A 10,339-nucleotide genomic window follows, 5' to 3' on the forward strand; every position below is an offset into this window, starting at 1 on the left:
TCTTTCTCAGGGCACACTCAGATTGTCTTAGGTACGGGTAGGCCAGCCCAGAGTTGCCCCTGGTGGCCACCGGCAGCTGACAGGTGGACCAACACTCAAAGGAGCACTGGCCCGGGGGGGTTTAAAATAAGATGACCCTAGAGTCTGCAGAACCCATGGGAAAGAAAAGGCTAGGTGGCAAATGGTAAAACCAAGGTTGGGCATTGCTGGAAAAGCTTTAATCAAGGCGAAATATCAAGGGGTTCCCATTATAACCCAACCGCGTAAGGAACGCAAAATCCGGGAACATAACACCGATATGACGGAAACTAGGGCGGCAAGAGTGGAACAAAACACTAGGCGAGAGGCCGAGCCTTCCACCCTTTACCAAGTATATAGATGCATTAAGATAGCAAGATAATATAATGATATCCCAACAAGTAAATAAATGTTCCAACAAGGAACGGCCTTCAATCTTCACCTGCAACTAGCAACGCTATAAGAGGGGCTGAGCAAAGCGGTAACATAGCCAATCAACGGTTTGTTAGGACAAAGGTGGGTTAGAGGTTTGACATGGCAATTTGGGAGGCTTGAAAGCAAGTGGCAGGCATCGTAGCATTGGCATAGCAAAAGAGCGAGCAAACTAGCATAGCAAAGATAGTAGTGATTTCGAGGGTATGATCATCTTGTCTGCACAGTTGTCAGAGTTGACTGGATCCTCGAAAGCAAACTCAACGGGCTCCTTGTTAGCGAACTTGTCTCCCGGCTCTACCCAAACAAGACAAACAATAAACCACGTGCAAAGCTCAAACAATATGATGCAAAGATGATGTGCTATGTGGGATGCGATGCGGGATGCAAAATGCAAGATATGACAGGAAATTCAAGAACCTGACCTCAACTTGGAATTCCAAGTGTGCCACTGGAAAGATGAGATGAAATCGCTTGAAAACGATATAAAGAACACCGGAATCGGAGTTACGGTTTGGAAATGGCAAGCGATTCAAAAATGACACCGGTCTGCGATTTACAGCAAGTAGGCATCTAAATGCTATGAAATGAACATGCTACAGCACCCAAACATGACAAAAAAATACATGGCAGGGATGCACACAAGATGCTTAACAAAAGTGTAGCACTGAGATACGGCCAATTCATCCATTAACAGGTTCAAACAAGCATGGCAAAAATGCAAATGGCAAACAGATCTCAGACTTGGTGAAATTAACACTTGTCTGGAATTCCAGATCAGGTAGCCCTCTTCGGAGCAAAAAAACTACATGCTACAGGACCTGAACATGGCAAAGTAAAGCATGGCATGGGGCTACTCAAAGAGCTTAACAAAAGTCCTTTAGTGACCTTGAGCCAAAAGGGATCAGAAAATACAATTGCAAGCATGTGAACATAGCAAAAACATAATCAGTTTTCAGACTTAGTGAAAAACTGATACATGCTGAAATATAACTCAAGTAGGCATGTTTACGAGCTCGATGCACTCACTACGGTGAATGTCATGGCAAGACATGCATACCTCCATCAAGAAGGCACAAAATTCAAGCTAGACATCGCAAGAACGATAGCATAGCATGCACGGATCAACTACAACATCACCGGCAAAATTGCAAACAAGTTGACAATCTGCCCAGATTCACAAAGTAGCAAAAGTAGAGCTCGACTGACTCAAGCTAGGGTGCTCCATAATTGCAAACAAATACATGGATGGATATAGCACTACACTATTAACAAAACTCCCTTACTGATCATCCTCAAAAGAGGCACGGATCACTAGGAAACAACAAGAACATATGGCATCATGAGATAACCAGATCCAGGACTTAGTGAAATTACTTAGTCCCTGAAATCAGAATTAGCAAGTGCACCACTTTGCAAGCTTGCACTAGTCACCACACACATCACAAAAATACATGGGTTGCACCTCTGGAAATATGATAAAACCATTAACAAAACTCATGTAGAGCATCAGGGCATATCATGCACACAATAATCATGGCAAAAATGACAAAAGTGCTAAAAGGAGTAGCAGATCTGACAATTATCTCAAGTAGCCTTCTTATAACAGAATTTAGGGCATCGAGATAAACTCAAATGAAAATGATGCAATGGAATGAAATGACGTACTCTCTGAGATGAACATTTTGATATGCTATATGCATGAATCGGAGCTACGGATGCAAAGTTACGGAGCCGTGAACATGAGCATATGGACTGAGAATTTCGGGACTTGGACGAATTTGACCTAGGGTTTTTTGGACGAATTTCGGGACTTGGACGAATTTGACCTAGTGTTGACGGCGGGAGGCGGCGGGGCGAGGCCGGCGGCCGGGCGAGGCGGCGGCGGCGGGGCGCGGGCCGGGCGAGGCGGCGGCGGCGGCAGAGGCGGCGGCCGGGCGAGGCGGCGGCGGTGGCGGAGGCGGCGGCCGGGTGAGGTGGCAGCTGGGCGAGGTGGCGGCGCGGGGCGCGGCGCGAGGCGGCGGCGGCAGAGGCGGCAGCTGGGCGAGGTGGAGGCGCGGGGCGCGACGCGAGGCGGCGGGCGGCTACGTGCCGCGGGGGCCGGCCCCGGGCCGAGCGGGCTTTGGCGGGAGGAGGTGGCGGCGCGCCACGTGGCGCTCTGCCAGTGGCCGCGGGTGGCGGCGCGGCGTGTCCGGCGGCGGACGGACACGTCCGGCGCGGAGAGAGATGATTTTTAGGGTTTGGACGAGGGGGATCCGGATTTCGGGGAAGGGGTCTATATATAGGCATAGAGGGAGCTAGGAGAGTCCAAATGAGGTGCGGTTTTCGGCCACGCGATCGTGATCGAACACTCAAGATGATGGAGCGGAGTTAGGTGGGTTTTGGGCCAAAATGGAGGGGTGTTGGTCTGCAACACACACGAGGCCTTTTCGGTCCCTTGGTTAACCGTTGGAGTATCAAACGAAGTCCAAATGGTACGAAACTTGACAGGCGGTCTACCGGTAGTAAACCAAGGCAGCTTGGCAAGTCTTGGTCCAATCCGGAAATGTTTAGTCCCCACACACGAAAGAAAGCTAGAAATGGCCACCGGAGGAGAACGAAGCGCCGGAATGCAAAACGGACAACGGGGAAATGCTCGAATGCATGAGACGAACACGTATGCAAATGCAATGCACATGATGACATGATATGAGATGCATGACAACGATAACAACACACGGAGACAAAAACCCGAACCTGAGGAAATAAATATAACTTAACGCCGGAAACGGCAAGAGTTGGAGTACAAATTGGGAAAGTTATATCCGGGGTGTTACAACACTCCACCACTATGAAAGGATCTCGTCCCAAGATCTAGGACTGAAAGAACGTCGGGTATTCAGAACGGAGGTGATCCTCGCGTTCCCAGGTAGCTTCACGGTCGGAATGGTGTGACCACTTGACTTTGAGAAATTTGATTGACTTGTTGCGAGTCTTGCCTTCAGTCTCTTCAAGAATAGCAACTGGGTGCTCACGATAAGAGAGATCTTCTTGGAGCTCAATGTCCTCGAAGTTGACGGTGCGGTCAGGAGTCTTGAAGCACTTTCGAAGCTGAGAGACATGGAACACGTCATGAACATTTGCAAAGTTTGACGGAAGCTCGAGTTGATAGGCGAGGTCGCCTCTCTTGCTGACAATCTTGAAAGGTCCCACGTATCTAGGGGCAAGCTTCCCTTTGATACCAAAGCGACGAGTACCTTTCATAGGAGAGACGCGAAGGTAAACATGATCTCCGATCTCGAAAGCCAAATCACGATGCTTACTATCATAGTAGCTCTTCTGACGGGATTGGGCTGCTTTCATGTTATCTCGAATGACTTTGCACATTTCTTATGCCTTTGTGATTAAGTCATTACCCAAAAGCTGACGTTCACCGGTTTCAGACCAGTTGAGAGGGGTACGGCACTTCCTGCCATACATAATTTCAAAAGGGGCCTTGCCCGAACTTGCTCGAAAGCTGTTGTTGTAGGAGAATTCAGCATAAGGAAGACAATCCTCCCACTTCATGCCGAAAGAGATCACACAAGCCCTGAGCATATCTTCAAGAATCTGGTTGACACGCTCGACTTGACCGCTAGTTTGAGGATGGAAAGCTGTGCTGAAGCGGATGTTTGTGCCCATGGCCTTCTGAAAAGAATCCCAAAACTTTGAGGTAAAGATGCTGCCACGGTCTGAAGAGATCACTTGAGGAATACCGTGCAGAGAGAAAATACGAGAGGTATAGAGTTCCGCCAATTGAGCTGCAGTGATCGACTCTTTGATAGGTAGAAAGTGAGCCACTTTGCTGAGTTTGTCGATGACAACGAATATAGCATCATTGCCACGCTTGGACTTTGGAAAACCAGTCACGAAGTCCATTTCAATGTGGTCAAACTTCCATTCTGGAATGGCAAGAGGTTGGAGGAGACCAGCTGGCCTTTGGTGTTCTGCCTTGACTCTTCTGCAGACATCACATTCATTCACGAATTGAGCGATCTCGCGCTTCATTCGAGTCCACCAATAAGCCTGCTTAAGGTCCTGATACATCTTCGTGCTCCCAGGGTGGATGGAGAGGAGAGAATTGTGAGCCTCGTTCATGATCACTTTACGAAGTTCACCTTTGGGTACAACAATACGATCCTCGAAGAAGAGAGTGTCCTTGTCATCAAGGCGGTAGCACTTGTACTTGGACTGACTCTTGGCAATCCCAATCTTCACCTTTTTCACCATAGCATCAAGAAGCTGGGCTTGGCGAATCTGGTCTTCCAAGGTAGGAGAGACTAGAAGTTTGGCGAGGAATCCTTCAGGAACAACTTGCAGATTAAGTTTGCGGAAAGCTTCACAAAGCTCGGGTTGATAAGGTTTGAGAATAAGACTGTTGCAGTAAGCTTTCCTGCTCAAAGCATCAGCAATCACATTGGCCTTGCCTGGAGTATACTCAATACTCGGATTATACTCTTGAATCATTTCGACCCATCGAGTTTGCCTGAGGTTGAGATTAGGCTGAGTGAAGATGTACTTGAGACTCTTGTGATCAGTGAAAATGTCCACTTTTCTTCCCAATAGAAGATGTCTCCAAGTCAAAAGAGCATGCACAACTGTCGCCAACTCGAGATCATGAGTGGGTTAGTTCTTCTCATTAGGCTTCAACTGGCGAGATGTATAAGCAACAACTTTCTTCTCTTGCATCAATACTGTGCCAAGACCTTGGAGAGAGGCATCACAAAAGACCTCGTATGGCTTGGATTCATCAGGCGGAGTCAGAACTGGAGCAGTGATCAATTTCTCTTTCAAAGTGTTGAGAGCAATGTCACACTCTGGAGACCAAACGTACTTGACGTGCTTCTGGAGAAGATTAGAGAGAGGATTCGCGATCTTAGAAAAGTTTTCAACGAATCTTCGACAATAGCTTGCGAGACCGAGGAAGCTACGGAGTTGCTTCACGTTCTGAGGAGGTTCCCAATTCACAATTGCAGACACCTTCTCAGGATTCACGGCAATGCCCTTGGCAGAGATGATATGACCAAGATAAAGAACCTCATCGAGCCAAAATTCACACTTGGAGAACTTGGCGTAGAACTGATGTTCTCTGAGCTTATCAAGAACCAAACGTAAGTGCTTGGCATGATCTTCCTTGTTCTTCGAGAAAACCAGAATGTCGTTGAGATAGACCAAAACGAAGTCATTGGCGTAGGCGTTGAAGATGAAGTTCATCATGCGAGAGAACGTCGGAGGAGCGTTGACGAGGCCAAAAGACATGACAGTGTATTCATATGAACCAAAGCTTGTCCTGAAAGCCGTCTTCAGAATATCTTGCTCACGGATTCGAATCTGATGATAACCCATACGGAGATCAAGCTTGGAGAATACTCGAGCACCTTTAAGTTGTTCGAACAACTCATTGATGTTGGGAAGTGGGTATTTGTTCTTGATGGTCTTCTTGTTCACTGGACGGTAATCAACACAAAGTCAGTCCGTTCCATCCTTCTTCTTCACAAAAAGAACACCACAACCCCACGGAGAAGAACTAAGCCGGATGAGACCCATTTTCTCTTGAATATCGAGTTGCTTCTTCAGCTCCTTCAACTCTTCAGGTCCGAGCTTGTAAGGATGCTTGCACACAGGTTCCGTACCAGGCTCAAGATCAATAACGAATTCAACTGGCCGGTGCGGAGGCATTCCTGGAAGCTCTTCTGGAAAGACGTCTTGATATTCGCAAACGACTGGAATTTGCGAAATAGCATCCAATTCACCCTTCTCATTGAGAGAAAATAGACGGATGGTATTAAAACGAGCGGCAAAGACAATCACATCCTCAGACGAATGAGTCAATTGAATCTGCCTGGCTGCACAATCAAGTTGAGCCTTGTGCTTAGAAAGCCAATCCATCCCGAGAATAAGTATCCGAGTCACCAAGAACCGTTGGAGAAGATAGAAACTTCTAGTCTCCCAAAGTGATAGTAACATCCGGAGAATGGAGTTAGCATGCATGCGCTCACCGGGAGAGACAACTGCTAAAGGAGTATGCAAAATTTGCAAAACCAATTCATGCCTATTTGTAAACGGTCTCGAGATGAAGCAATGCGATGCACCAGTGTCAAAAAGAACTTTAGCTGGAATATCATTAACAGGAAGGTTACCCATGATCACATCTGACGAGTCCTCTGCCTGAGCTGCATTAATCAAGTTGACCTTGGCGTGCTTGGGGTTATGCTTGACCACAACTGTACTTGCCGATCTGACAGGAGGAGGAGGAGGAAGACGCCTCTGGTTGAAACACTTGTTGGCATAGTGACCCTTCTGTTGGCACTTGTTTCACGTGACCTCTGAAAGCGGACGGTGATACGGAGCACTCGATCTTGGAGCTTGAGGCAAAGTCTTGTTCTGAAAGCCAGGGTTGGGTGGGTGGGAAGAACCACTGCCATCTTTGCTCTTCTGCTGATACAGTTGACGGAACGGAGGAGGAGGAAGCCAATACTTCTGCTCCTTGGCCACTTGAGTAGAGGAAGAAGAAGTAACATCTCTAACTCGCTTCTTGGAAGCATCACACCTCAACTGAGTAGCCTCTTGCTTAAGTGCCATGTTGTAGAACTCATCGTATCTCAAGGGCTCAAAGAGAACAAGAGCTAGCTGAATTTCTTCTCTGATACCACCCCTGAACTGGTATATCATGCTCTTCTCATCAGGGACGTCCTACTTGGCAAAGCGGGCGAGCTTCTGGAACAACTTGTTGTAGTCATAGACAGATAAAGAGCCTTGCTTCAGATTGCGGAATTCCTCACGCTTGCTTTCAACCATGCTCTGAGGAATATGATGAGCCCTGAAATCTCAACGGAAAACATCCCAAGTGATAACACGTCCACCTCTGGAATCCTTGTACTGCTGGAACCATTCTGCAGCTTGATCTTTGAGTTGGAAGGAAGCGAACTTAACAAAGTCCTCAGGCCTGACGTTACTGCACTCGAAATGCTTGCACAGATCCACAAGCCAATCGTCAGCATCGGTTGCCTCAACACAATTGCTGAAAGTCTTTGGCCCGTTAGCAAGGAACTGGTTTAGTGTAGCAAAGTGATTCTGATTGCTTCCTTGATTCCCTTGGTTGCCTTGATTGCGCTCTTGAAGAATTTGCATGATCAACTGTGTGTTTGCATGTTTGCGGCCATCACAGCTTGCCATGCCTCCGGAGGAGGTGGCGGATCAGGATTCGGAGTCGTGCGCGTTGGAGGGGCCATCCTGAAGAGGTTGACCACCATTAGCACATTGACAGATAAATATTGAAGCTGATCCAACGGAATGAAAATTGCAACATATAGTCTTCACATCCGAACAAAATGAACGAATGCATTCCTCTTGAAATGGTCACATATCCATAAATTGAGAAGCCACGTAGAATTAAGGTAGAGAAATAAATCAACAAGGTATGGATCAAGAACGAATAATCGGTAAGAAATCCCAATCTCAAACCAATATCCGTGGAAGAAGAACTAGAGCTACTAGAATTCCCACCTATGAAACTCCCGAACCTTTCTAGTTATGCAATCAGGTGTTGGGGATATAGGGGAAGCATAATATCTCACCCAAACTAGCAAATCCTACATCCAGCTGTATCCATCCTTCAACACATAACCAAGAAACCTTCGGAAACCATCTACCTCAACCTTCAAAAAGCATCTGTTATACAAGTTATGGCGATACTCCCGAACTCCAGCCCCAGTACTGGGTGGTGTCAAGGTTATCTCACCAACGAACTGCATAAAAGAGATTTTTGATGTCGGCGTACTAGACTCAGGTATACCAGAACTGCAATGATAAAATTATGATGACAACACCTCAGAGCTCAACACCCCGGGACACTTCCACTAAACCCCTGACAGGAGGCACCAAGACAATGTTCTCATCATAAAACCATCGGAACGATTCCAAGATACCCGCGTGATCCTAAATTTTTTAGTGAAATTTGAGAAGAGAAGAGTCAAAACTCTACGTCAGGATGCCTTACCAGAGTGATGAGGAGACTGGGAAGTAAAAAGAATTCCTAATCTCTCCGATATATAATTCCTAAAAGACTCAAAACATTTTTCTAGACACAACTCGGCCACTAAAAACGATCAAGCAATGGGGCTCCTAAGGTCGGGGAAGGCTCTGATTACCAACTTGTAACACCCTCGATGCGACTATAGCTCCCACGTGTCGAGGCACGACTTAGAGACATAATCGCATTGAAGGCATACGTCGCAAGTTAGGCAATCTTCACAAATATCCCATGTAATATATTAATAAAAGGTGAGATAACATAGTTGGCTTACACTCGCCACGTCAACCAAGTGCATAAATAACATTACATCATCCAAACACTCATGGCCCGACTACAGTGCCAAAATAAAAGAGAACCCAACATGCGACAACGGTCCCGTTCACCCCCAACTGGACACCACTACTGATCATCGGGAAAGGAAACATAGTAACGTTGAGAGTCTTCGTCGAACTCCCACTTGAGCTCAAGTGCGTCTCCTGGAGCGGAATCATCAGGCCCTGCATCTGGTGTAATAGTAATCTGTGAGCCATAGGGACTCAGCAATCTCGCACCCTCGCGATCAAGACTATTTAAGCTTGTAGGTAAGGCAAGGTAAAATATGAGTGGAGCTGCAACAAGCGACTAGCAAGTATGGTGGCTACTTATTCGCAAAGGAGAGCGAGCAGAGGAGGCAAAGCACGAGCGAGAAACTAGAGAACAACCTGCGCAAACATTACTCCAACACTGTGTCCACTTCCCGGATTCCGCCGAGAAGAGGCCATCACGGTAACACACTCAGTTGATTCATTTTAGTTAAGTTAAGGTTCAAGTTATCTACAACCGGACATTAACAAATTCCCATCTGCCCATAACCGCAGGCACGGCTTTCGAAAGTTCAATCCCTGCAGGGGAATCCCAACTTAGCCCATGACAAGCTCTCACAGTCAACGAAGGAATAGACCTCCTCCCAAGATGTTCCGATCAGACTCGGTATCTCGGTAATTCAAGACACTTCGATAGGTTAAAACAAGACCAGCAACACCGCCCGAATGTGCCGACAAATCCTGATAGGAGCTGCACATATCTCTTTCTCAGGGCACACTCAGATTGTCTTAGGTACGGGTAGGCCAGCCCAGAGTTGCCCCTGGTGGCCACCGGCAGCTGACAGGTGGACCAACACTCGGAGGAGCACTGGCCCGGGGGGGGGGGGGTTTAAAATAAGATGACCCTTGAGTCTGCAGAACCCAAGGGAAAGAAAAGGCTAGGTGGCAAATGGTAAAACCAAGGTTGGGCATTGCTGGAAAATCTTTAATCAAGGCGAAATATCAAGGGGTTCCCATTATAACCCAACCGCATAAGGAACGCAAAATCCGGGAACATAACACCGATATGACGGAAACTAGGGCGGCAAGAGTGGAACAAAACACTAGCGAGAGGCCGAGCCTTCCACCCTTTACCATGTATATAGATGCATTAAGATAGCAAGATAATATAATGATATCCAACAAGTAAATAAATGTTCCAACAAGTAACGGCCTTCAATCTTCACCTGCAACTAGCAACGCTATAAGAGGGGCTGAGCAAAGCGGTAACATAGCCAATCAACGGTTTGCTAGGACAAAGGTGGGTTAGAGGTTTGACATGGAAATTTGGGAGGCTTGAAAGCAAGTGGTAGGCATCGTAGCATTGGCATAGCAAAAGAGCGAGCAAACTAGCATAGCAAAGATAGTAGTGATTTTGAGGGTATGATCATCTTGTCTGCACAGTTGTCAGAGTTGACTGGATCCTCGAAAGAAAACTCAACAGGCTCCTCGTTAGCGAACTCGTCTCCCGGCTCTACCCAAACAAGACAAACAA

The sequence above is a fragment of the Triticum urartu genome, chromosome 1A, assembly GCF_056163025.1.
Source record: "Triticum urartu cultivar PI428250 chromosome 1A, HENAU_Tu73, whole genome shotgun sequence".
NCBI classification, from domain to species: Eukaryota; Viridiplantae; Streptophyta; class Magnoliopsida; order Poales; family Poaceae; genus Triticum; species Triticum urartu.